General features: G+C 38.5%; 1 protein-coding gene across 1 annotated transcript in view; it reads right to left on the bottom strand.

The window, feature by feature from the left end:
* Nucleotides 1–27912, bottom strand: part of SMYD3 (SET and MYND domain containing 3) — a 336887-nt gene that overhangs the window by 42103 nt on the left and 266872 nt on the right. The gene's annotated exons all lie outside the window — the stretch shown is intronic.

Raw genomic sequence — 27912 nt, forward strand, 5'->3', positions numbered from 1 at the left:
ACAAAGATGAAATAAAGGAAGTAGAAAAGAATATGGTAAAATGGGATGAGGCTGAGAAAAGCAATAATAATGTATTTCATCTTTCCAATGGATTTCCATTGGCATGGAAGAAGCAGGGTTTTGAGAAGAGTTTTAGATGAATAGGAATATTCAAGGAAAAAATGAGCAATAATGGGACTTAAGAGTCAGCAGAATACACTGAGATAATCTGTGTGGGTAGGAGAAATAAAGAGAGACTTAAACAAAGACCAGGATGATACTTCAGGTATTGAAATAACACCAACTAATGAATACTTGTTCTATATTGTACATAACGTCTCTGAAACACCATTAGTCACTATCAAGAGAGGCAACTAGTTAAAAAAAACTTACTAAAACCAAAGGAGAAAGTTTTTTAACAAAGCTCAGCTTTGTCTGCTTTAGCAGGGATTTTTAACTTGCTCTGCTTGTCAGCAGAAAATAATAATCCCTGAATGCTGATCACGTGAGGTTTACAGCAGATAAAATTATAAAAAAACATCTTCTCTGCCAGTACCATAATTTAAACAAAGGAGCTTAGGGATGACAAACCAATTTTTATATCAATTATCATCCCAAGAGCACAAAAGTTAAGAGGTTTTAATCTGCATTTTCCACACACTGAAGTTAATTATTGTGCATTCCAAAAAGGAGGAAATATATACCCAAAGCTCATATTAATTCCATGTGTAGCTTTAGTGCTGCCTACCATAGAGGTCCAAATGGAAGGAAAATAGGTGAACTCTTATACTATCTCAACAGCTTATTGCATTAAATGGCTTCTCGGGCTTCAATTATATCATACGTAAGAAATTACAAAGAAAGTAGTGTTCCTTTTAAAATCTGCAGATGTAATTGCCAAAACATAAACAATCTGATTGCAATATGTTCACCTGGAAATAATTTTGTGTAGAATGAAAACAAGTAAAGGTCAGAAGTAGAACAATAAAGTTCATGCTGAAGTACTTATGTCAGTTATGTTATAATCGTACAGATCCAGACATGTTAAATTTTGCATATAACAAGGATGAGTCAAGGTTGGCCGTGATCTAACTATGCTGCCTTCAAAGGGCACAGGATTAATTACATAGGATTTGATTTAATGTGTCTTTTTTTAAATTCAGAGAAGACATATAGGAAATTATTTACTGTAATTGAAAGACTAGAAAGCCAGATCTGCATGGTGCATGATTAACCAACAAAGGGAATTCAGGTCTAAAGTGGAACAACCCAAAAAGTGATATGATTTTATCATCAGAGTATTAACAGTCTATCCAAGGACAATGGAGTTACCATAGTTGGGCTACAAAATTTAGGTGGGCATTAAATGGCAACAAAGAGATTCTCCCTCTGTCTGTCTCTGTCTCTCTCTGTCTCACTCTCTGTCTCTCTCTCTCAAATTTTTTGCTTTCATCTAAATCTGGTAGCCACAAACAGTATCAAGAATCTTAATTAATTACTTCTGACAATGCAATTGACTACAAGTTTTTCATAGAAAAACTGTATAGGTGAAGTAGTTATATCTGCTGTCCCCTTCTCGGTATTTCCTGTACTCTGCCACATCCTCTCCCAAACCAAATAATTGGGGGGAGGAGATTATGAATACAGCATCAACTCTGTGTGACTGGAAAACAGGTAGAGAGGTTTGCTTCCTTCTGCAAACCAATTTTGGTCACCATACTACAAAAAAGATGTTGAGAAGAGCAACTAAAATGATCAAAGGCCTGGAGACTAAAACATATGAAGAACGGCTGCAGAACTTGGGTGTGGCTAGTCTACAGAAAAGAAATAATAGGGGTGACATAATAGGAGCATTCCAGTATTTGAGTGGCTGCCACAAAGAAGAGGGGGTCAAATTATTCTCCAAAGCACCAAAGAGTAGGACAAGAAACAATGGTTGAAAACTGATCAAAGAGAGAAGCAACCTGGAATTAAGGAGAAACTTCCTGACAGTGAGGATAATTAGCCAGCGGAACAGCTTGCCATCAGAAATTTTGGGTGCTCCATCCCTGGAGGTTTTTAAGAAGAGACTGGACAGTCACTTATCTGAAATGATATAGGTCAATGATGGCAAAACTTTAGAGACCGAGTCCCCAAACTGCAACCCAAAATCCACTTATGTATCCTTGGGTGCCAGGTGGGCATGGCCAATTGGGTGGGTGTGGCTCATTGGTTGGGAGTGGCCCATTGGGTGAGTGTGGCTGCGATGATAATGGCAGACTGAGTGGGACTAAAAAGTTCAATCAATCAATTCCAACTTTGCAAGATCTTTTTTTCCCTGTGAGAAGTTGAAATTGATTGATTGACCCTTTTTTTTTCCACACGGCGGCGGAGGCCTAAAGCGGAAAGGTTTTATGAAAACCAACTGAAGGCCTAGGATTGGGGAGATGGCACACGTGTCCACAGAGAGGGCTCTGCATGCCACCTGTGGCACACGACCCATAGCTTCGCCATTATGGACTTAGGGTTAACTATGTTTCCTGATAAAATACATGGGAAAATCCCATTGGAGGAAAATTCCACTTAGGGTTAGGGTTAGGTCACCATGAACTCATAGAGCAAAATGGACATCGCCAAGAAATTCGGAGTTCTTGGGTGTGGTTAGGAGGGCGCTTACTTTGCTAGCCTGCCCTAACTATATTTCCTGATAAAATACATGGGAAAATCCCATTGGAGGAAAATTCCACTTAGGGTTAGGGTTACCTCACCATGAATTTATAGAGCAAAATGAGGTTGGACTAGAAGACCTTCAACGTCCCTTCCAGCTATATTCTATTTTAAACCCTGTATCTCTCTGATGTTTTAAGCACAATTACATTTTAAAGCAATATTATTATTATTATTATTATTTATTATTTATTTAATTTATATACCGCCCTTCTCTCAAGAGACTCAGGGCGGTTAACAGGGCAATACGTAAAAGACAGATACAAAAGTTAAAATTATTAAAACATGATTAAACAATGCCCATAGTACAAATTTAAAATTAAAGTCATAATAACAAACCCACCCCATCCCATCAGGCCAGGCCCGCTTCCTCAAAGAGATGGGTTTTAAGGTCGCGCCGGAAGGAACGGAGGTCGGGCGCCATCCGGAGCTCTACCGGAAGATGGTTCCATAAGTCCGGTGCACCCACAAAGAACGCTCTCCCCCTGGGGGCCACCAGTCGGCATTCTTTGACCGGCGGCACCCTGAGGAGGCCCTCTCTGTGGGAGTGTACTGGGCGGAGGGAAGTTGACGCCGGCTGCAGGTGCTCCCCAAGGTATTCTGGACCCATGCCATGGAGGGCTTTGTAGGTCATTACCAACACCTTGAACCTCACCCAGAAGACAACTGGCAACCAATGCAGCTCGCGGAGCAAAGGTGTAACACGGGAGTATCAGGAGACCCCCGACACAACTCTCGCGGCTGCATTCTGTGCCAGCTGGAGCCTCCGAGTGGTCTTCAAGGGTAGCCCCATGTAGAGAGCGTTGCAGTAATCAAGACGAGAGGTCACGAGCGCATGACCTATTGTTAGGTCACTAGAAAGTAGCAGAACAAGAAAGCTTTTCTGGAACTCTTTGTCCATTCATACAACTTGGAAGAGCAGTGGGGTTAAGGAGAAATATAGCTGCTGTTTCCTTAGGCAGAAGCGAAAAACAACAACAACTTTTATTGATTAGCCCTTGGGCCATATCAAAGTACAAAGTTCCAGCAACAAACCGTCACCAAAACTAGATAAAAGCAATCCGAAATGGAATTTGATAAAATACAATTTAAAATGGAATTAAAATACAATTTAAGTTAAAATAGTAATAAAATGCAAATTTAAGATATAGATAAAATATGGAAACATTATCTTTCGGAGTCGCCCTTACAATCTACCCCAATCAGTCCCACATATGCAGATCTTAACTGGATCATTTTGTTCAAATACTGTGCTACATTGGATGTTATTTTCAAGTTCTGGCCGGACATAAGGTAAGTTATTTTGATATGGGGATCCCAATGGGTCATTCGTTTGGTATATAGACCAAGATACCTGTCTCTCACCCTCTTATACAAACAACAGTCAAATAGGATGTGAGCCAGGTCCTCTACCTCTGCCGCTCCGCAAATGCAGAGACGCTCATTGTACGGTATAGCATGAAATCTCCCATATCTGACCATTGTGTCAAGCTGTTCAAATCTTGCTCTCGTAAATATCTCCCTAAGATGTTTTGGGAGTTGTGACTTCAAATAACTGTCCACTTGAAAAGTACATTTGTATTTACTCAGCCATTTCAAGTTACCCACCTTACTAAGGATAGCTATATTAGTTTGTGCTTCTATATCCTTAATTCTTTGGGCAACTCTTTTTTTAGATTGTTCTCCTGTTACGCAAGAAACAGGAAGGCCACAGCTTCTTACAAAATTTGTTAGTTTGGTGATCCAGGAGATTTGTGATTGTAGTTTTATTTGCTCTAGTAGGCATAATTTGGGGAGTCTATCAGTCTCCATTTCATTAACTTTGCACCAGTAGTTATAAGCTCTAATTTTAGATAATGCCTGAATTGTATGAATTCCCAATTCAGCTCTAACTGCTGCAGCAGATGTTCTTGGATCTACACCCAAAATGCATCTCAGATGCTGGGACTGTGTTCGTTCTAAAGCTGTGGTTGAATAAAGACCCCAAATTTCTGCTCCATACAAGAGCATTGTCGTAACCTTAGCCTTATAAACTTTGAGAAGTGGAGCTAGGGACCCTGGGTAACTATGATTCTTTAGTTTGAGCAATAAATTCAAACGGGCTTTTGCTCTAAATGTACTTCGTTGATGATGGCAGGCCCAAGATCCAGTCTTGGAAAAAGTTACTCCCAAATATACAAAGGTATTAACCTGTTCAATTGGTTCACCGTCTAATTGCCACTTATGTCTCTGATGGTTTCTTCCAAACACCATTATTTTCGATTTGGATTTGCTAATAATTAGGGAGTTATCCTGGCAATAAGAGCTGAATCTTCTTAATAGCCTACGTAATCCTACTTGTGAGTATGATAATAAAATCATATCATCAGCATAAAGCAAGCTGTTACAGTAAGTATTTAGGATCATCGGCATGTGTACCATGGTATCCTTCATTAACCCTGGCAAATCATTGATGTATAAATTAAATAATAATGGGGCCAGGATACACCCTTGAGAAGCGAAAAACCTCAAGCAAACCTTGTCCCATCAAATGAAGAAAAATGATATTCCAAAGATTTTTTTTCATCTTTCATACCAGAGTAAACGAAATTATCTTTTTAGAACATATGAATGGCAGGGTAAGTTACCTTTTCAATTATGAAACATACCGTACATTAATATTGGATGTTTGCATCCTTACCAAATGAGGAAGAAGATTCTCTATCACACATATTGTACATACCTTCTTCTTTAATGCTTTAAGCAATATTTCTAATTTCTCTATATACATGGTTGATTTAAGCAACGTAATTTCTCTGTCACTAGAGAAGGCCATGCGTAATAATCCAAAGACATCAAGCGCAGAGTTTAATGCAGATTTCTCATCTTGTCTGTATTGTGAAAGGCCTAGGGCAAAATAGGGTGCTTTACCATACACCACTAGTAACAACGTTATTGATTTGTTTGTTATATTTATATACTGCCTTTCTTCTGGGAGTTTAAGTTGGCTTCTACAAGGATCACTTACATTTTATTCCCACAACAACCCTTAAAATAGATTGGACTGAGAGAAAGTGACCTGATACAAATGTCAAACAGTGAGTATCCATGTCTAAGAATGGACTTGAACCTGAGTGTTCTCAGTCCTAGGCCAAAACTAAACACTGCATCACAATTTACCTCCTACTTCATATATCTGAGATAGCTTTTTCTTCCTGTAGTCCCAGTAGGTTTTCCCAAAATGGATTACCTTATTCAGAAAACCCCCCTAAAATACAGCTGGTGAGATTGTGAAAAAAATTTAAATATCATAATATGTCTCCATATCTGAGCTTCTCTGTAACATTAATCAGTTATAGCATTTGTTGTTCTTATTATAAGAGACCAACATGGTTCCTCCTTTATAGTGAATTTGCTGAGACAGGCACAGTGAAAGGTTAGAGATTTTAAGATTCTTCTCCCAGAAGACCTGAAGATTCATGCTGTAGCCCTACTTTCTGGCTTGGGATAGTGCCTTGGTAATTTCTTCCGCCACCACCTATAGACTAGAGGTGTCTCTCCTAGCATTCATCCCTAACCTTAGTGCATGAGATACAGGGCTGTCGAAGTTCATATTGCCTTTCTGGTGACTGAGAAGTCAAAATGCAAAAGTTAGAATAGTTTGTGAAGTGCCATCTCTTGGCTAAGTATGGTGAATCAATTTACACCATCTCACATGAGATAAACAAAAGTAGGAAGGATTTGAGTTCCTGCTCAACTTTTTCAAGACCAGACAATGTTCATTAGGTGCTGCCACCCCTATGCGTATTAGATAGAATAAGTGCATCAGCCATATTTAATTAATTTTAAATAAATGAAGGTCAACACCATGGACCTTGAGCAAAACAGCCCTTAGTATTCCTCTGAAAAGTCGGCTGTAATCTTATCTGGAAAATAGGTAGCATATCCACGATGTAGATAAGCAGTATTACTATAAAAATCTATGTTATTGAATATGGCAATGATGATTAAAAATAGTTGAAAATATCCTTTTCTGACTACACAGAAGCTCCTGCTAACATTTGATTTTGCTGCTAAAATTTTATCCTGTTCTTATTTTCCAAGAAAAAGCCATATACTTCAACCCTTCCATAATGCAGCATGCAATTGAAGCAACAGGGTTAGCATTAAGCGGGTGGTTTCATTCATGGGCACAGCAAAGAACCACTGTCACTTCAATTCTATATCTATAAAGCAACCACAGGAGACAGTCAGTGAAAGAATAATTTCATCTTTTATAGAACAAGACTTCTATACAAATAAATGGTTTCACTAGATGTGCTTTAGAAAATTGAGCCATGTGATATGACTCTAGCTACAAATATAAAATGATCCTGAACTAGAAATTACAGAGACCTATTGCAGTTATTAATAATGGCTTTTAAATAAGTTTATTTCATTTAGCAGCTTATATTTAGGTAGGGTAAAATATGAAAGGACTCATTCAACAAATGACATTCTGGGTTAAGATTCCAACTAAACCTTTTAGGCATTCAAAGAAGAAACAGAAAAATCAGCAGGTAGGGGTGAAAAATGCTGTTTCAGCCTGAGAATAAGTAGAATTTTTCACCTGGTACTATCTTTAATTAAATATGCTAGGGAAGAAGCTGCCCAACTTTTAATCAACTATTTAAATAGATGCCTCAGGTAAATTAAAGGAAAAAAGAAATCTAAGTTATAAGCTATGGAAACAATTGTAAACTGCAGATGGAAATTGGTTTTCCTAACTACAACAGCCTCTTTTAGGCAGCTGACCAAAATGGCAAATTTTTTATGGCTGAGTGAAGAGGGCTTATTTTACAACATTGCATTGATATTTGAAAAGAGTCAGTTCTGCCAACTACAGCATTTGGTTGTGAGAGCCTGCAGTGTAAATTGCATATTCATACATATATGCCTTATTTTCCTTGAAAAGCAGCAAGCTCAAAAATAATACAGAAAATTTTCTTTGTAGTTGGGAAAAACAGAAACAGAATTATAAGAAATAGTGCATTTTTAAAAAACATATGGCATTTTTGTTCAAGTATACCTCACAAGCTCCAGAGAGACCATTTACTCTAGTAAAAAAAAGATTGAAACAAGCAGTGTTCTATTTCTGTTCTCAAAAATGGAGGATGGAAAGTAGATGGATAACTACAATGCAGAAAATGCCAGCATAAAAATACATTACATTTAAAGCTTTGCCTTAAGCAGTGTTGCTGAGGAACAAGTCTCCCTTGAGCTCCATGGATTTCCTTTCTGGAAACATACTTACAATTGTATTTTTTCAATGTGGATTTATTCAAAAGTATGTCCCATTGTGTTTGGACAGGCTTACTTGAAATTCAGAGTGCTGAGATGGCAATCTTAATATGTTAATAGACAACATAGCAGTAATAAATCTGTTCTGAACAGTGTTGAAAGCAACATGGAACTTCTCTGTTTAATAGTTCAGTGAGGAAGAACTATGCTCTGTGGCTACCATGACTGTGTCCTGCTTTATTCCCACATGAATACACTGCAGGCACAGAATTTACTGTACATGTACAATCGCACCAGTCATAGTATTCCTGTGTTATGCACAGCTTGCTTTACCTTTTTATTACCTTTTTATTGCAGAATGCAGAATGACAGAATGCTCAGGCAGGAAGCTCTATACCATTTCAGACAAATGGCTATCCAGTCTCTTCTTTAAAACTTCTAGCGTTGGAGCATTCACATCTTCTGAAGGCAGGTTGTTCCACTGATTAATTATTTTAACTGTCAGGAAATTTCATTTAATTCTAGGTTGTTTCTCTCCTTGATTAGTTTCAACCCTCTGCCTCTTGTCCTGCCTTCAGGTGCTTTGGAGAATAGCTTGACTCCCTCTCCTTTGTGGCAACCCCTGAGATAGTGGAACACTGCTATCATGTCACCCTAGTCCTTCTCTTCCTTAAACTAGACATACCCAATTCCAGCAACTGTTCTTTGTATGTTTTAGCTTCCAGCCCCTTAATCATCTTTGTTGCTCTTCTCTGCATTCTTTCTAGTCTCAACAACTTTTTTTACATCGTAGTGACCAAAACTGGATCCAGTATTCCAAGTGTGGTCTTACCAAGGCATTATAAAGTGGTAGTAACAATTCTATCCCTCTGTTAATGCAGCCTAACACTGTGTTGGCTTTTTTTGGCAGCTGCAGCGCACTGCTGGCTCATACTTAAGTGATTGTCCACTAGGACTCTAAAATCCCTAGTATTATTGAGCCAGGTATCACCTACCTGTGCGTTTGTTTTTTCTTGCCTAAATGTAGAACCTTCCTTTTTCACCATTGAATTTTTTGTAACAAAGGTGATAAAAGAGCTGCTTCTTCATGGCCCTGTTTCAAAGCACATTTCTCGTTGGAAGGCCAGCATATGCAAAGCCTCTGAAAGGTATTTCTAAATTCTGGGCACCTTGAAGTAACAATTCTAATTTCTCACTTATCTTCTAACTCTAACTTCCCCATCCTCCCTCTCCAAGAAATAGCGAAGCAAGCTAAACATAGCCCTGGGACCAAGGATCCCCATCTTGACTTCTGATACCAATTCAGAATTTTAAGCATGGCATTGTATAACCACTTACAAGTGTTCTTTCAAGCAAATATACCTAGGGAACTATCACAATTATAAAAAAAAAATCTGAGAAAGAAGGAGAGCAATTTTCAGTAACATGCTGTAACAGAGCAAAGATCTGAATAACAGAGAAGGAATCTAATCTTGTCATGTAAATTTGGTATTTAAACCTCTTGACAGACCTTGGGGTAAAAAAGGGGGAAGGATTATATCTTTTGTATTAATAAAATCTCCCAAAGACGTATAATTTTTGCAATCCTGAATCATAAAGCAACTTAACTTTTTGTTAACGTCATCAGTGTATACAGACGTCTGAACCTGTACCCCAATGCCCTGCTGAACTCGGCAAGACTTATGTCTAAGTAAATATTATAGGAGTGCACTGTCAAAGTTAATAGGAAAGAGATATCTTTTACACATTACACTTTGTAATGTTATAGTAAAACAATAATACTGTATATGAAGCAGCTGTCTTCTATGCAGCAGCTTAAAAGTATTATGTTGCTAAATAGCAGAGATGGCATCTACGAAATGTAATAGTGTTTTTAAAAAGTATAATGGAGTAGATTTTTTTTGTTAAGGAATGGATATCTTTGGATTTAAAGGAAGATAAGTTGTTAATATTTAGACACTGGGGATGTGAAAAGCAGATCAAATAGAAATTGTTTCAAGCGTGTAGCTAGTGTTGACCAGTGATTTCATCTGGTTTCCTAAAGTGCTCTCAGTTGACAGCATGGCTTTTGGAAAATGCAACCCTGAGTGCATTTGAGAAAGCAAAGAATAACTGGTAGATTGGCTGAGTTGTGGCATTTGCTGAATTTTGTGCATTCAAAGAATGATAGGGTTGGAAGGGAACTTGGAGGTCTTCAAGTCCAACCATCTGCCCAGTGCAGGAATCAGTTTATGGACAAATGGTTGTCCAATATTTCTTGATTTTGACCTCCAGTGATGGAGTACTACAGCTTCAGCAGGCAGGCTGTCTCACTGCTTAATAGCTTTTGTAGTCAGAAAACCCCTCTTTGGTTCGTGTTTGGATCACTCACTGTAAAGTTATCCCCACTGCTTCTTGTCTTACCCTCAGTTGCTGGGGAGAATAAATCTACTACCTCTTCCCTGTGATATCCCTTCACGTATTGGAAGACTGCTATCACGTCATCCCTTAGCTTACTCTTCTTTAAGCTAAACTTAACAAATTCTTTTAACCACGCTACATAGAATTTAGCCTTCAAGTCCCTTACCATATTTGTTGTTCTCTGCACTCTTTCCAGTTCCACAGCATACTTTCTATATTGTGGGGACCAGAAAATGAACACAGTATTCCAGGTGATCTCTGACCAGCGCAGCATAGAGTAGTACTATCACTTTCAATGATTATACCTCTATTGACGCAGCCCAAAACTCCACTGGTTTTTTTTTTACTGTGGCAGCACATTGCTGGCTCATCCGTAATCTGTGGTCTACCAAGGACCTCAGGTATTTTTTGCAAGTACTATTGCCAGGTCCCACCTAATTTATACTTGTGCATCTGTTTTTGTTTAAGTATAAAACCTTAAAATGCTTAACAGTGAACATTTTGTTGGATAGGGCCAATGTTCAAGTGTATCAAGATCTTTTTTAAAACTTGAGCCTGTTTTCATGGGTATCAGCAGTTCCCGCAGCTTTGTTTCATCCGGCAGGCTTTCTCTTGACTCTTTTATTTGTAGAGACTTAAGCATGTGAAGAATTTGCATTTTTTTTCTTTATGTTCTTGTGCACTGTTGATGCAGGTTCATGGGCATTTGGCTACAAAGGCATACTTTAATTTAATTGTTGGTTTATCTGTCTATCCCTTTAGCATTGTAAGTATAAAAAGAAGAACTGTTTTGCTGAGCAAGGGTGTGTACATGATTCACGAATACCTTTTTTGTTCTGAGTGTTTTGGGATGTAAATGCTGGCAGCCAGGTAGAGGATTTTTTTTGTCTTTCCCAAGATGAGGCCTCACTCCTAGACAAAAGTCCTATTTCCTTCCTTCCTTCCTTCCTTCTGCAAATATTCTCATTCTTCAAGGCATAAACTGCAATTCCTTCTTTTTGGTAGCCAGCTGTTACAAATATTCTATTCCTCCCTTACAAGTCATAATTTAGAAAAGTAAATACTGGAAAGAATAGACATGGTCCAGTAACTTTTCAGCGACTAAGATTGTTGGATGAGCAGGAAGAAAAACAGCCAAGGAAGTGATTGAAGCCTGGGAAACAGGCCCTTTGTCAGTCAGGTGTGCTGATTTACCACTAGCCTATCAAGTTCTTAAAAGGTGAGGGCTGAGCAACACAAGCAAACAACAGCTAACGACTTAAAAGCAAGCTATCAACACACCCCAATCAACATCTAAAAACCTACTTACAACAGGCACTATAAATACCACACATAGAAAAAGAACAGCGTACTAGAGCAGAGGTCACCAACCTTTTTGTTTTAGTGGCCTGGAAAAGGAGGCAGGCACTATTACACGTGCATGTGCACACACAAATGGGCCATGCACGAGCACATGCGTGAGTGCAAACGGGGACGCACAAGGACGAGTGCCACAAATGGGCTGGTGCTAGCACCAGTGGGATGCTTGAGGCAGTGCTAGTGCTGGCAGGACGCTCAGGGCAGAGCGGTGCTTCACGCAGCCTGGTGGCCAAGAGGTCTTGGTCTGGTAGTGGGCCATGGCCCACAGGTTGCGGATCCCTGTGCTAGAGGATGGACTCCAGCACGAGTCTGAAAGCTCAGAAGAGAAAACCTCTGGTCCCAGTGACTGACCCAGATTATATCCTGCATAAATTGTTTCTTAGCAATTTGGGTAGATTGGACATCCCTTACATGTCCTTCCTAGCTCTCTTTAAGGAAAAATAAACATTCGGAGAAATTGGATTTATTTATTTAACAAATTTATATAACTGTCCTACTCATCTCCATGTGACTCCAGGTGGTTTGAAATAAAACCATTTTCCCCATCCCATGGCAGTAACAACATTTCCATCTTAATTTGGGGTTCTGACAAAACCAAGTCTTTAGCGTCTTTCAGAAAGCAACAACATGAGGAACAACCATACCTCCAGGTAATGATGTTTCATAGAGAAGGGGTCACCACTGAGAAGGCCTTTTGTCATGAACCTGCAACATACCCTGCCTTCTCATTCTGGTGGGCTGGATAGAACTAATGGGTGAGAGTGATTAATCTTTCACAGAATCTTTAACCAAAATAACAATATTGAGTACAGCACACACAATTTTTTATGCCTCAGGAAGTAAAAAGAAATGTAACATTAAATGAAAAGTGAACATTTAGAGCAGACATGTCAAACACAAGGCCCGCAGGCCAGATCTGGCCCACCATGTGGTTGCATCTGGCCCGTGGAACTGCTCTGGAAACAGCAAAGGACCGGCCCGCGGCACCTTGGCCCAGCCCAGGATGACTGGGTGCTGATCTACAACCTGGTTGCATTCATCAAAGCCAGAATGTGCTCAGCCTTAAATCCACAGGGCAGCCCTGGAACCAGCGATGGGCGCCCCAGCCCCACCCCTTGGGCATGTATGCAGGAGGTGGCGAGCAGGCAGAGTTCGGCATCCCTGCTGGTGGTCTTGCCCTGCAGGCTGACTTCACCCAGGACAGCAGTGCTCGTCACCTCCTGTGCGCACACCCTGGGGGTGGGGCAGAGGCAGCAAGGCGGCCCCTTGCTGGTTCCAGGGCTGTCCCATGGATCTAAGGCTGAGCACGTTCTGGCTTTGATGGATGCAACCAGGTTGTAGATCAGCACCACCACCCCTCCCACCAGCACCTCCATGGCCCTAGCCTCACAGCCACAAGGCTTCCCTTTCACTGAGATGCCCCCGCCCATGTAGGATAATGATGGCCGGTGGCAGCATGTCCACTGGCAGCGCTGGCAATCCCCCCACACACATCATTCCTTCCTGAGCATGGAGGAGGAAAGAGATGGAAATGAGAAGCAGGGAAAGAAGAAAGGAAGGAAGGAAGGAAGGAAGGAAGGAAGGAAGGAAGGAAGGAAGGAAGGAAGGAAATGAGGATATTTTCGAAACCACTGTATTAGAAATACTTTGATAACTGTATGGGAAAAAATCAAAAAGAAAATATATGTAAAAATTCCAGGGTGGTTATCAACAATTGAAGCTTTTTCACATGTAAACTTGTTAGATTTTGAAAAAACGTGGACATATAAAGATATTTTAAATATTGATGGGACATTAAAATTGAAGCAAGAACTGGAACATCAGGGTATCAACATGTCATAGTGGGTACGTTTACAAATACAAAATAGCTATGAAAAAGATATGAAAATGTATGGATTTTATAAAGAACAAAATGTGTTTGATAAGATATTACTAACGTCTGATGAGAAACTAATTAAAAAATTGTATAATTTTTTGATAACTTGAGAGATGGAAAGTGAACAAATTAAAGGGACAATGACAAGATGGGCGGAGAATTTTGGTTATACTATAGAGTTAGAAGAATGGCAAAAATTATGGGAGAGAAATTATAAATTGACAATGTCAACTGCATATAAAGAAAATCTGTATAAAATGTTTTATAGATGGCATTTACCTCCGGCCAGATTAGTAAAAATGTTTAAAAATGTATCAGGCAAATGTTGGAAATGTAAACATAATATAGGTACATATTACCATACTTGGTGGGCATGTGATAAAGCAAAAGCTTATTGGAGAAAAATACATGCTTGGCTAGAAAATATATTAGGAGAACATGTAGCATTTAATCCCGAATTATTTTTATTAGGTATATTACTAGAAAAGACTGATAAACAAAATACATACTTGGTTCTACATATCATAACTGCAGCAAAAATAAGCTATGCACAATGCTGGAAAAATGAACAAGTACCATCAGAAGATGAGCTAATAAAGAAGATATTGGAATGCGCAGAGATGGACAGACTAACAATGAGACTAAAAGACAAAGGAGAAACAGAATATTATGAAAGCTGGAATTTATTTTATAAATGGTTGGAAAAAAGAACCAAAGAGTGAAATTTGTATATGTATTAATGAATCATGAACTCAGTTCGCACGTTGTTTGGAAAATTAACATATGTGTGTAAAGAATAAAAATAAAATATATAATAAAAAAGGAAGGAAGGAAATGAGAAGGAGGCAGGCAGTGAAGGAGGGAGGGAGGAAAAGAAGGAAGGAAGGAAGGAAGGAAGGAAGGAAGGAAGGAAGGAAGGAAGGAAGGAAGGAAGGAAGGAAGGAAGGAAGGAGACGCAACTTGTTTGAAGATGCCTCAGTTCTCACAGTTCTGCTTCAATCCTGGATGCGTTGAGGCTTGGGCTCAAAGGAGAAACCAATTTTGTGTTCTGTTTTTGTCACAGACAGGGCTTTGTTGGCAGTCCAAGTTAACATTGATATTCTTGAATTGTGAGCTCTTAGGAAAGTATTCCCTCCTTGTGTGTTGCAAACAGCCATTTATTTCCAGTGGGGAAAACAGGACAAAGCAGAGTAGGGGAAATATTTTTTTTGCTATATTTCCAGTCTGAATTAGACCATGGCAGGGTCCCTACAGGAGAGCCCTTTTAAGGATTATGTATTAATAGAAAAGCAACTAACTTACCTGTTCCTAAATGCTAAATCTGTTGCACATAAAAAGCAGAGGAGCTCTGAGCAATTATCACAGCCACCATTTTGACGGTTTTGCTGTACTACTGTCTGTGGATGCCCCCACTAAATGCAAGCATGGGATAAACTGAGCCTGCTTTGATCTCAGACTTTTAAGTGGCCACAGACTACTAGCAGAAGTGGCATTTGATCACAAGGCAAGGAGGCATCAAGAAATGTTTCCCTTTTTGCATTTGGGCATCCAAGAAGGGACAGGAAAGGAGAAAGGGAAATAGGAAAGACAAAGAAAAAGAAGGAAAAAGAAGGAAAGAGGGGAAGGAAGAAGAAGGAAAGGTGAATGAAGAGGGAAGGAAAAAGAAGGAAAGGGGGCAAGGAAGGAAGGAAGATTATAATGAGAGGGAGGGAGGGTCTGAGGGAAGTCCTGCCTTAGCACTTGGCCATGAGCAGCCCTGCTGCCCTTTTGCCATTCCCTTGTCCCCTCCTCCTGACCTCTCCTGGTGGTCTCCCATCCTATTGCTGAGGATGCTTTGGTTACAAAGCTGGGTCTTCTCGCAGGGAGAGGAAGTGGGCCTCCCTCTGACCACACATTTTGCCCTCCCGCACACACAGTGAGCAACTTGGAAAGTGAGCCAATCAGCAGCAGCCCCGAGGAGGAGATAAGCGCAGCTAAGCGCCCCCTTAGGAAAGGCTGGACTGAGCACTTGCCCTCCACTGCCCAGGACTCCAAGCAGCTTGCATCACTGGGGGTTGTCCGCATGGCCTGAGATGGACAGCAAGGCTCCTCTGGTAGGCAAGGGTATGGTGCTCACCCTGGTCTCGCCTTCCTTGGTTTGAGACAATGGATACCCCCAGCCCTGCCCAGGCCACCACAGGCACCCCCAACACAAGAGACATTGAGCTTGCCATGCCCACCCTGGCCATGGCCCCTCCCCAGGTCAACCACAAACCTGATGCAGCCCTCAATGAAATCAAGTTTGACACCCCTTATTTAGAGAAAGAATTTTGATGTCTTTGGCGACTGGTGTCAAACTGCCGGCCTGTGGGCTGGATGTGTCACACCAAAACCACACCCACCTCATTGCCAGCAATGGGAAATAAGTTGCGATATGTCACGACATGTCACATGAGGTTGCAAGTTTGACACGCGTGCTCTATTCATTTCAACCACTGTGTAAAATTTTATGTCAAATTATCGAGCATATTTTAAAATGGGTTGTTTTACATGTTCTAAAAATATTTTTTACTTCAATTGGCTCCACCACATACTTCCAACAATCACATGCTATCTTATAATGAGCCTTTTCATATTTAGAATATTTGCATATAGCTTATTATTGTTCCATAACTGTTTCACAGTAAGTGATCGGTCAAGGAACTATAAATAGTTCAATTCTTTATAAATGAAGTTATATATTAAATATACATTCACATTTAAACACAACAATTTGGGTAGACAATTTAATTATCTTGTGCAACTGATGAGCTTAATCAGCAAAATACCATGCATTTCTCGCTATTCTTATAACCGGCATGTAATTGAGTCATATCTCAAGCCTGCTTCTTCTACCAAAATATTTACATAGCCAAATGAATGTATTGCATTCTAAATAGCACTGTAATTCTATCATGCTTTGTTTCCCCTCTAGTTCAGCGCTCATTATTTTTACAGAAACTTCCATACATGACTTCCCATGTTAATTAACTAAGTACATGGTGGTTTAGTCCATTCATATTTCCCTTTTAATATATTAATTGAACTCAAGTAATGATGCTATGTAGAAGCTGAGCCAGTAGATGCCTTTCTACATTCAGGACCCGGAACATGCAAGAATCACCAATTGTGTTACTATTAGACCGCTACATGAGAGACTTTTATGTGTGCAGACTTCAAAAATACAAAACATAAAATGGATGTAATTTGGATTAAGTGTCAGAACTTTGATTTTACAATTATTCTATTTCCAACCCAAGGAATATATTGTAATCAAATTCTTGCTCATAACACAATGTACAAAATCCGTTCTTAATGGAGAGCTTCATCCATCAATTGAAAGAGAAAAAAAAGAAGTTGAGCAGGTAATAGGCTTTCTTTTTCTGCCCCCCTTTCTCTTTGTGTGTGTATTGTGAGAGACAGAAAGAGAGATTGAGAGAGATACATATGTCTGCCATGTGCATGTGTCCTTAAATAAGCTGCTTGACCTTTTCCGCCAGCCTCTTTAATTGTTAAATAGCAAGATAACCATTTTCATTTTAATGGAAGTGTTACTACATGCTCTAAATACTAATAGGCTGCTATCTGTGACATTGCTGGTATATGCCTAGGACATAAATAATAACTATTTGAAATCTCATATTGTATCCCCAATACAAAAGTTAATTAAGAATTTTAAAGCATGTGACAATAGAAAGAAGAAAATTCTAACCAGTTACTGAGGGTCCTGTGCACTTTTGTCCCTTTATCATTTTTATATGACATAACCTTGATCAATAAACAAGAGGCGGAGAGCCTCTGAGCCTCATCACTAATCTTTTTAAAATGAATACATGACTAAAGCTTTATACAGATATTAGCATGTAACAGATTTCAGACAACTGTCTTGTCTGTCAGTGAAAAGATTAAAAGATTATCCATATTGACAGGAGGAACATGTCATTCATTTATTTTATTATTTAATCTAATGTTGCAGACAGTGATCTTGATCAGCTATTTTATAGATTAGAACAGGATATGAATGATTATGTCAACCCAAAAGAGAACAAGAAAGTCCTCTTGAATTATGAGATTATAATTTTAGTTCTGCTCATGCTGGCCGGGGGGGGGGGGAGAATCTGGGTAAAGAGGCTTACTTCTATGTAGGAAGCTGCCTTCAAGAGTTGCTTTGTAGTAGGTTGCCTAGCTCTCTTATTATTCTCAAGCAACTCAGCAGCAGTCAAGGTTTTCCAACCTTTTTGAACTTACTCTTCCTGATAATACAAAGCATCTATTTAATCTAATTAGTTCCCTCAAGCTAAGATCTCACTTCTAAAGACAGGTAATCGTTAGTGGTTACTTAGTATTGTTATTAAGTTGCACCTCAGGCTGAACCTCAGGGCTGAAGTTCAACTCCCCTAATGTTGCCTCAGAGAGCAGGCAGTGATGGGAGAAACTAATTGAGTTTAGGTAACTGAGCTGGCTGGAGTTGTATTGGAGTATCAGAACCTTCTGCTGGTTCTGATACCGCTCGCCCTATCTACAGTGTGTCTGCTTATGGAAGCATATATTTAGCTATCAATGCTTGGTTTACTATTTTTTATTTTAGAAAGCATCTTTTTCTATATATCTATGGAGATTCTCAGTCATCCAGGGCATTGTTGTCTCAAAGATCCTTTTTCAAGAGGCAACTGGACTTTTTTGTTTTTCTTTGAAGATATTTCGCTTCTCATCCAAGAAGCTTCTTCAGCTGAAGAAGCTTCTTGGATGGGAAGTAAAATGTCTTTTAAAAAAAACAAAAAACAAGAAAATCCAATTGCCGCTTGAAAAAGCACCTTTGAGACATCCTTTTCTACATAAACATGGGTATGTACTCAGTATTTTTAATATCAGAGAATCAAAATCCAATTTATTACACCCAATGACTTAACGTATCCCATGTCTTGGGATAGGGTCAGATTGCAGCCTGAAAATTGTATTGTCTGATGGACAGCAGCAGACTGGGGGTCAGGCATCTGGTTCTACTGCCTTTGTATTTATTATTATTATTGTTATTGTTATTGTTGTTGTTATTATTATTATTATTATTATTATTATTGTTGTTGTTGTTGTTGTTGTTGTTGTGGTGGTGGTGGTGGTGGTGGTGGTTTTTATTAATGTTGTGAATTGCCCAGAGTTGTGTGTTAGATAGGTAGCCACATAAGTCTGTTAAATAAAATCTACCAGAGACCATGTAACAATAATTCTGCCTGCAATGCCACACTTCATGGTAGCACAGATCCAAATGTACAATTGGGGGCTCTAATACAACACCTCTTTTGGTGCCCACCAAACTGTTTAATCCTAAGACTATTTTTTACATTACTTAATCAAAAATAAATAAATGAGAAACTAGCATTCTGCATAGTAACAGCTTCATGTATAATCTGTATTTCCAGCTATGTCTCTAATGCCAGGTGCAAAAAATGAGGAGCCAGGACAGAGTTCAAAAGCACTACAGGTTTATTTCATGCTACCTATACACAAGAATCTGATCTACTAACGGTCAAGGCCAATTGGTGCCAGGTAAGAATAAATAGACTTTGGGGGAGGGGGGGGGTTAGGTCTCTTAGAGAGGCACAATGACTCCAAACTGGTGATGCATTTGACCCCATCCTCAGGTTCAGCCTCAGGTTCTCCTGCATCCAGGCTTTAAGTAGGCCCCAGCAGCTTTCAAAACAATATGGTGGATGACTGCAATCCAGTGCTTTCTCAAGTATGTCTCAAGTATAACATGAAGCTGTTATTCATGTAACAGCTTAGAGAAACCAAGACAAGAACTTTTGGAGGTTCGGAGTGATAATGGGGAACAACCTCATGAAATTTACTGCTAGTAAACTGGGGAAATGGTGGGCTACATCCATTTCTCCACTTCACTAGCAGTAAATGGTTGGCATTTTGTGAGATACTGAAACATGCTCTTGAAATTTGTATTGTACTCGCTGGCCCATAAAGTTTGGATAGCCAGGATTGCTATCTGAGCACTTTTTGGAGCTGCCAAGTTTATCTAAGATAAACGGGAGCTGGAAATTAATTCTTGCCAAGCATTTAAAACTTGTACTTTTATGGTGCTAGCAATTTTGAGAAAAACCCTGAGGCTCCATCAGAAACACAGGGGAAGATAGTCTGGTTAAATCATCTATCAAGAATGTTACATTTCTTTCTAGCCTCTCGGCTTGGTGAGTAATGAAACTCAGATCTTCTCACTTGACCGCAAGGCTCACCTCTCACAAGAGTGTTGTATTCCAAACCTATTCTAGCAGGTCAGCACAGAGAGCTTCCAAATTGATACTGTCGTGCCATATCAATATAAATGTCCAGTTTTCTCAGAAACTGAACTTCTGGCAGAGGTTTTCAGGGGTCTCATTAATTTAGGTGAACTACAACTTATTTTATGTGCCCTGAAGGCATTCCTGTCTAGTTAACCTATTCAAAAATGCAGTGGTGAGGAAAGAAAAAGAAAGAACGAAAGAAAGAAAGAAAGAAAGAAAGAAAGAAAGAAAGAAAGAAAGAAAGAAAGAAAGAAAGAAAGAGAAAGAAAGAAAGAAAGAAAGAAAACCAGCCTCAAACAACTAAATAAGGTAAACAACACCCACAGTGTCAGGGTCCCTCATCAAGTTATCATTTATCAGGCAAACGCTAGAAGCCAGAACTTATGAACTACTAAAACCTAAATGTAGAAATGACTCTTTGGCTTCCAATGTCATTTCTGACTCTAAGAAATAAAATATATTTGTTAAATAAGTCTTGCACAATTATATTAACTGTGTGAAATGGTCAGTTTAGATTTGCCTATTGCTTTTCCAGTGAGCAAGAAAGGTGGAATGGCAGAGGAACAGGGGGATCATCTAGTGGGAGGACATGGCAACCTTGCAAATATTTCAATCCAGACAGGATTTCTGAAGATGGCTTACACGGTAATTGTGGATACGCCAGAAGGTGGGTTATGCTGTTTATACTTTCTGTCTCTTACTGAAAAGCATTACACTTTTTAAAAAAAGAACACAGCATATTTCTTAACCAAATGTAACTTTATTATATTTGTAAACATTTTGAATACATTAATTAAAGGCTTTTCAGAAATCATCTACTGCAGGATGGATTTTGCAGGGTAGCCTTTACAAATTACTGTCTTTGCTGTTTTCCAGGGAGCTGCTAACAATAGTTGCTAGGAAACAGGAGTTATGTGAGTAGCTTGGTAATGTCCATTTCACAGACAGATAATACAGAGAGCAATCTTTTGCAATTTGGTGTCTTCCAGATATAATGAGACTGTATCACCCAGAATTCACAGTTAACCCTAACTTTGACCATGTGGAATATGCCAAGTTGGAGAAGGTTATATTGGTCTTCGCATGATCTCCCCCTAGTTCTAAAGTATTAAGAAGCAGATTAAAGGGGACAAATTTCATAACACTTATTACACAGGATCAGTCTTTATTCCACCTGTAAGCTAATATTAAATTGCATTTAAAGTAAACTCTGAGATATGCTGGATGCTAAATATTGACAGGATTGCAATTTTTATCAGTTTTAAAGCATTTAAATTTATTTGCAATAAAATTATGCTCAACAGTTGCCATAAACCTGAACTGTTGGAGACATATTATATTCAGTTTGTTTAATCACACTGATTGCTAACTTACTTTTGCATGTAGTTCAGGAAGCTGCATTGAAGGCAGGGATGGGAATTGTTACCATCTCATATACTGCTTAATTAAAATTCTCAGTAACTCTGGCCAGCATGACTAATGAGAGGAGATGCTAGAATTTCTAGTTCAGCAATATTTAAATACCCCATCAGATTTTTAAAGACCCTCTATGTTTCTTCACACATACTCTGATCAATATCTAAGATTCCAGACTCCATTACCATCTGAAGCATGGTGGCTAGTGAAAAGGAAGGAGGTCTTCCTAGTAGTAATTTCTACTCCACAGAATCTCTTTATAAGACTTCCTTCCTTCCTTCCTTCCTTCCTTCCTTCCTTCCTTCCTTCCTTCCTTTCCTCCCTCCCTCCCCCTTTATTTTGTAATGTTCTCACATTTTTGTGGTTTCTGGTTCTGTACCATAAACACTACACCAAACTGGCTTTCATTTGTTTCTTTATTTATACATTGCCAAATCCCAGCAGGCTCTATAGGCAGTTAATAAGTCACCAAGCCCTGACAATGTAGCATATGGATATTTGGTTTAACAACCTGCAATTAAAATTTTTCATTTTCTGGATGACTATTTTTTTTAAATTGGATTTTGCATCTTTTGTTTCCTATCTGTGAATCAACTTCTTCCTCAGTCCCAGCAGAGCAACAACTTTGCCTTATTCCATCAGCAATGTTTCAGGAAATATTGGATGGAACTAGCTCTTATTCTTGTGAATACTGGAAGAGGGATGGAATGCCAAGTCAGTCACCCATTTTGATGAAACTCTTAGCATTCTCCAGAGAACTGATCAGTTGAAGCTGCAACGCAACACAACCTCTTTAGGTTCGGTAGGGAGAAACTGGTAAATTTTCATCTGTCAGTCAATAATGATAATGAGGATGATTGACCCAGGAGGGGGAGATTAGGGGTCCTTGGTGCTCTCTGAGCTTGCTTGTTCTCTTGCAGATGTTTCATTACTCTTAACTATAGGTAGGTAAGATTATCAGTGCTAGTAAGGAGTGCTGTTTGCTGTCAGTTTATAATGTAAATGTATACTGTATAATATAAATTGACAGCAAACAGTACTCCTTAACAGCACTGATGACGCTATCTAGTTAGGGTAATGAAATGTCTGCATGAAAACAAGCAAACTCAGAGAGCACCAAGGACCCCTCATTTCAAATATTGAGCTACAAATATTCTCCTTCAGAGGGAGATTATCCTGGACAGCCAGTTGAAGAATCCTGAAGGAAGGCTGGTGGCTTTGCAAACAAAAGATTGCATGGGAAAGTATACTCTAGCAAAATCTCTTATACACATTTTTCCGGTGAAGAGAAGCTTTCTTAATGATTATTTCTGATGACAAAAATGCAATCATTAAGGAAAAATGCAATGTAGATCTCCCCTCGTTGGCAATTTCACAATAAGAATGACTAACAGCTAGAAATAGATTTAAAGATTGGTGCAGTCAATGAATCGGCAAATAAAAGTCTGTCTTTCTGCCTATTGATATAGTTATACTTCAGTTTTCTTCCATTCACACGGTCTCCTGTCCAGTACTCATGTGTCCTAGAACTGTTTCAGCTATGATTTTGTTTTCAGTTTTCTAAAACTTTGTACTATCCTCTATCTTAACTGATTCCGGAGCTGTTATGCTAATTACTGTTCATCACTGATACGTTTCATATATTACCAATTCCTTTTTGGTTAATGTAGGATTGTTTTATTCTTTCCGAGAAAAAGGTGAAATATGCGTTTTACAGATATGAGCAATGACTAAAATGAATAAAAGATATGCAGTACAGGTATTGCAACTGAGGCCCAGTAATCAGCAAACATTTTGCAATAGTTTCTGTATTTTCTTCCTAGAAACAATAAACCTGAAGAGTGGGCTAAAATGGATGAAGCTCGATCTATATTATTACATTTCAGACTGCAAGCATAATTTAGTGGCACTCACATGAGACCACAAAGTTATATAATTTCAGACTAATGAACTAGCCTGTCAACCCCTACAGAATGTGACAGGTAAGGGGGAGGTTTTTCCTACATATGAATGCAATGATTTCTTATCTGACAGACGGGTGGTTTCCTAATGTGATTTGGATGACTTATCCCGTTTATGAAAGACAATCCCATAATGCTGTGGAATCTAAGCATCTAATGGTCTGACTGTAGAGAAAACAAAAGTATTCCTTTACAGGCTTAGCATTATTATTTTTTTCATTAATGCTATTTACAAAAAAAAGCAATGAGAGGAAACTCAAGTTAATTTTCTGTAACTTTTTAGTTGATATGCTACACAACCAAAGTATCAGAACTTCTGATCCACAGTTTGTCCTCATGATAAATGTGGGGAAGAAGGGGAGAATAAAAACTGCAGCAATCCCAAAAATGTTTTAAAATATGTGGGATTTCTACTTGAGTAAGATATAAATCAAGCATTGTGACAATTACCCAATAGAACGATAGCTTTTTTATTGTTATTTTAAATTGGAAACTCTGAAAAAATCTGTTGCTTTAATTTTGTGAATATTTTTTGTAATGTGCTTAGATTTATTTATTTATTATTTGTGCATGTGTGCATGTATGTCATCATTCAATATGCATCTCTGGATGGTTCATATAGAATAACAAAATATACAATATCAGGAAAAAAAATATTGTGCAGGGATACACTGGATAGACTTGAGCAACATCCTGCCCAATGCCAGGGGAAGGAATCACCTCTTTGAAACTTGCTGGGACCATCTGGGATTTAGAGGAGGAGTGCTACAAAGCAGGCATATTGACATGTTCCCTGGATTCCATAAAATGGCATATTGTTTAATGAATTCCTAACATGACATATTATTTAACTGGATCTTGAACATCCAGTGCTTGGACCGGATCATTTTAATTTTAGCATAAAAATCCTAGATCAACAATCTGGCAGTGATAACTCTGTAGGGTATTTTACCGTCTTCAGATTGAGTGTCTGGTGAATGATTTTGGTGGATTTTGCCAATTTACTATAAATAGTCTGCCATGTTTTACCTTTTATGGGTAGTCCTTGACTTACAACCGTAACAGAGTCTACAACTTCCATCATAAGTCATGATGGTTCTAAATCACGTGATCAAATCCTATTTTATGACTTTTCTGCAGTGGTCATCAAGTGAATGCCACAGTTGTTAAGTGAAAGCGGTGGTCATTAAGCCAATGCTGTTAAGGAAATCAGTGTATTCCTACTGGCATTTTTTTGCCAGAAAATGGCCCAAAAGACCAGAAACCCTCAAAAAATGTAGTAAATTGTAGCCACGTGCTGTAACCAGCTGTAAAGATGAGCCAGTTGCCAAGTTCCCAAAACACGGTCATGTGACTAGGAGTCTGTGTGCAACTGTCAGAATTCTGAAACTAAGTCATAAGTAGCTTTTGTGAGGTCCATCATAACTTCAAATGATTGCTAAGCTATTGGTTGTTGAGCAAGTATGAACTATACATTTGATGTTAATCTTTGCTTTCCATTTTGATGTGACTGATTCTCATGTTTTAAATTTACTGTAAAGAGTCCAGAGCTGTGTCAGACGGTGGAGAGCCAGTTCTAGCCTAGGATCCAGGCTAGAAACCAGGAGATTGTGAGTTTTAGTTTTGCCTTAGGCATGAAAAGTTGGATGGATGACTTTGAGCCAGTCACTGTCTCTAAGCTAAACTCACTTCAAACAGTTATTTTTCTGAAAGGCGTATGAGATATGCTCACCACCTTGTTATTTATAAAAATAATAAAGGTGAGATTTTTAAAAATCTGAAAAAACCCCAAACTGGACATTTCAGAAGATCTCATTGTCCTTATATAAAACCTATACAAAGGACTGGAAGTCATAGACCAGATAGAACATGACAAAACAGACCGGCTCCAGATTGGTAAAAGAGAGACTATATACTTGCTCTTGATTTATTCAACCTACATATATCAAGGAAGGCTGGGCTGAAAGACATGGAGGGTAGTTTTATAATTGGAGGAAAAAAAATCAATAACCTCTTTTATGCTGATACCTAAAAATGAAAATGTACTGCAGCTTCTAGTAATGGAAGTCAAAAAGTATAGTGAAAAAATCGGATTAGAATTGCCTTAGAATTGACAATGAAGATACTGAAATGTTAGTTAGCTTTTGTCTTAGGACCAACTATCAGCAGTAAAGGAATCAGCAGTCAAGAAATACATCATAAACCAGGACTTGGTAGGGTGGTAACAAAGGCCTTGGAAAAGATATTTAGATACTATGATGCTTTTTTTTCTACCATGGTCAGAATCATGCAGGCAATGGTTTTCCCCATAACACTATATGGAAACAGAAGTTGGATTTTAAAGAAGCAGAATAAAAAGACTTGACAATTCTGAATTTGGTGCTAGAAAAGACTCCTGTGAATATATAAATAGTCAATAAAACAAAAATAAATCATCAAATAAACTAACTATAGACTTCTCACTCAACCTCAACTGAAGTTATTGTATTTGTTACAAAATTATATGAATACTTAGCTCTATAGAAAAGTCTGTAATGCTGGGAAGGGTGGCTGGAAAAAGAAAAAGAGGACAACCAACAGCAAGGAGAATGGACTGGATGGTAGTGGTGATGGGAAGACCTGGAGAGACAGTCTGGAGACAGATCACGCTGGAGAAAGTCTATTCATGCTGTTGCTAAGAGCTGACACTGGCTTAATGAGCATAATCAGATAATTATAAATCACTTACTAAGTACAAGAATGGGTGCAGTTGATACTGGGACTGAATGATGGACAGTACTATTTGGATATATGCCTTCTAGGACAATTTGAGGAAGTATAATTTTTCCACTGAGCAGTAATCATATTCTGTATGCTTTCAAACATTTTTCTAAAACAGCTTTTTCCAACTTGAAAAGGATTTACTGACATACTGATTACAATTCCCATCATTGGGGCAATAATGACAATTGTGCAGTTCAGAATATTGGCAGGAACTAAAACTGAAGGTGACTTCTATTTAACAATAAGGGCTACAGCTCCTACTTGATAACCGCAATGGTTCCTCAATCACACCATTTTTTTTGTTGCTTACCAAAAATTGTACCACTGTGCTTCTTCCAATATAATACTGTATTTCTAAGAAAGCTGCCCAGGACTGTATAGTAAACATTATCTCATAGTTTTTGCAAAATAGCTAGTTGTGCACCCAAGTTAACTATTATGGAAATAATTATAAATATGTCTTCAAAAGGTATCATACTTTAAATCATACCATTGTAATGTTCTTGAAAAAATGGGCCTAATTAATATATTACATGCAGGTATATAATAATCAGAAAGCAACTATGAAAAGGAAATTTTACAGATTGATTTTTCAACAGCCACAAGTTCACTCATAATTCTGTGCATTACTGAAACTAGTATGCTTAATTTCAGCCTTTCCCAGAGGAGACGAGGCAGCTGGCTGAAAGACAAAAATAAAGCTATTTATCACTGTAGAGAGGAGTTCAGGCCTACGATATTGTATAGAGACAAAATAACTGACTGCTTTATGAAATCCATAGTCCACGGAGTACTATTCTGTAGGAAGAAATTGTTTTAAATGTTTTAATGACATTCTGTAGTTGCCCACAGAGGGCATACAACAGGTGAGCACAGGAGACTAAGATATCACCAAAAGAGATAATCAAGGACTATAAAGAGAATTTGTCTGGGGGAAAAATATGATACACAATTTCACTAGAAGCCTGGTATTTTGTCAGTATGTTTAGGCTGAAGTATCCTGAGTATACAATACATTGCATTTATATTCTTGTTGGTGGTAAGTGGGTAGTCAGGAGATTAGAAATCTTAGAAAGTATAGAATAGTAAAACTATATTTAAGATATACGGTAATTGGGCTTTGGTTGAACTTTTGGCATATTAACCAAAATATTTTACTGAATACTGCTAATATTGCAGCATGGAAATAACTAAGACTGGTGACTTCCCTTATCTCATATGAAAACTCAGTTGATCAAAGACATAATATGTAGTGGGTCAATATTCATTTGATGATGATCAGAGTGTATGGAAACCTGTGACTTGCATGTAAGCTGAATAAATGAATGAAATAAAGAAAAAAAAATGTTTGTGGACTTGCAGGATTGAAATAAAGGGGAAAGACATAGTAAATTTGAATGGAAACAATCTGATTCATTCAATGGAGTTGAATAATACAGGGAAGTGAAGGTATAGGGTTATTTATTTATTTATGATATTTTATACTGCCTAAAAACTCTGATTCCAGGAAGCTTAGATACGAAAGAGCTAATAGTTGAAAGTATGATGCATCATACTGCATCATATCATGCAATGGGCTGTGACCTCGGGACATAGGAGGAAGAGCTACATCCTAGACAGCCATTTTGCAAAAGGTGTTTCAGTCCACAGAAGAAAAAGGGGTATGGGATGCATCTCAGAAGGGACAATCCCCTAATTTTCTGGAAGATAAAAGTAAGAGAAGGGAGTAGGGCTTTCTGACTCACAAGATCCTGTTATTGTAACCTTACAATAAAGATAGTGTTAATACTCTTGGTTTGTGCCTCTTTTCTGTTCAGAAGGCTGAACTCCTATACTGTTCTGGCTGCATTTGAAAAAAGGACTCCATAAGGTGATGATAGTTGCA

Source organism: Vipera ursinii (assembly GCF_947247035.1).
Source record: "Vipera ursinii genome assembly, chromosome: 1".
NCBI lineage: Eukaryota > Metazoa > Chordata > Lepidosauria > Squamata > Viperidae > Vipera > Vipera ursinii.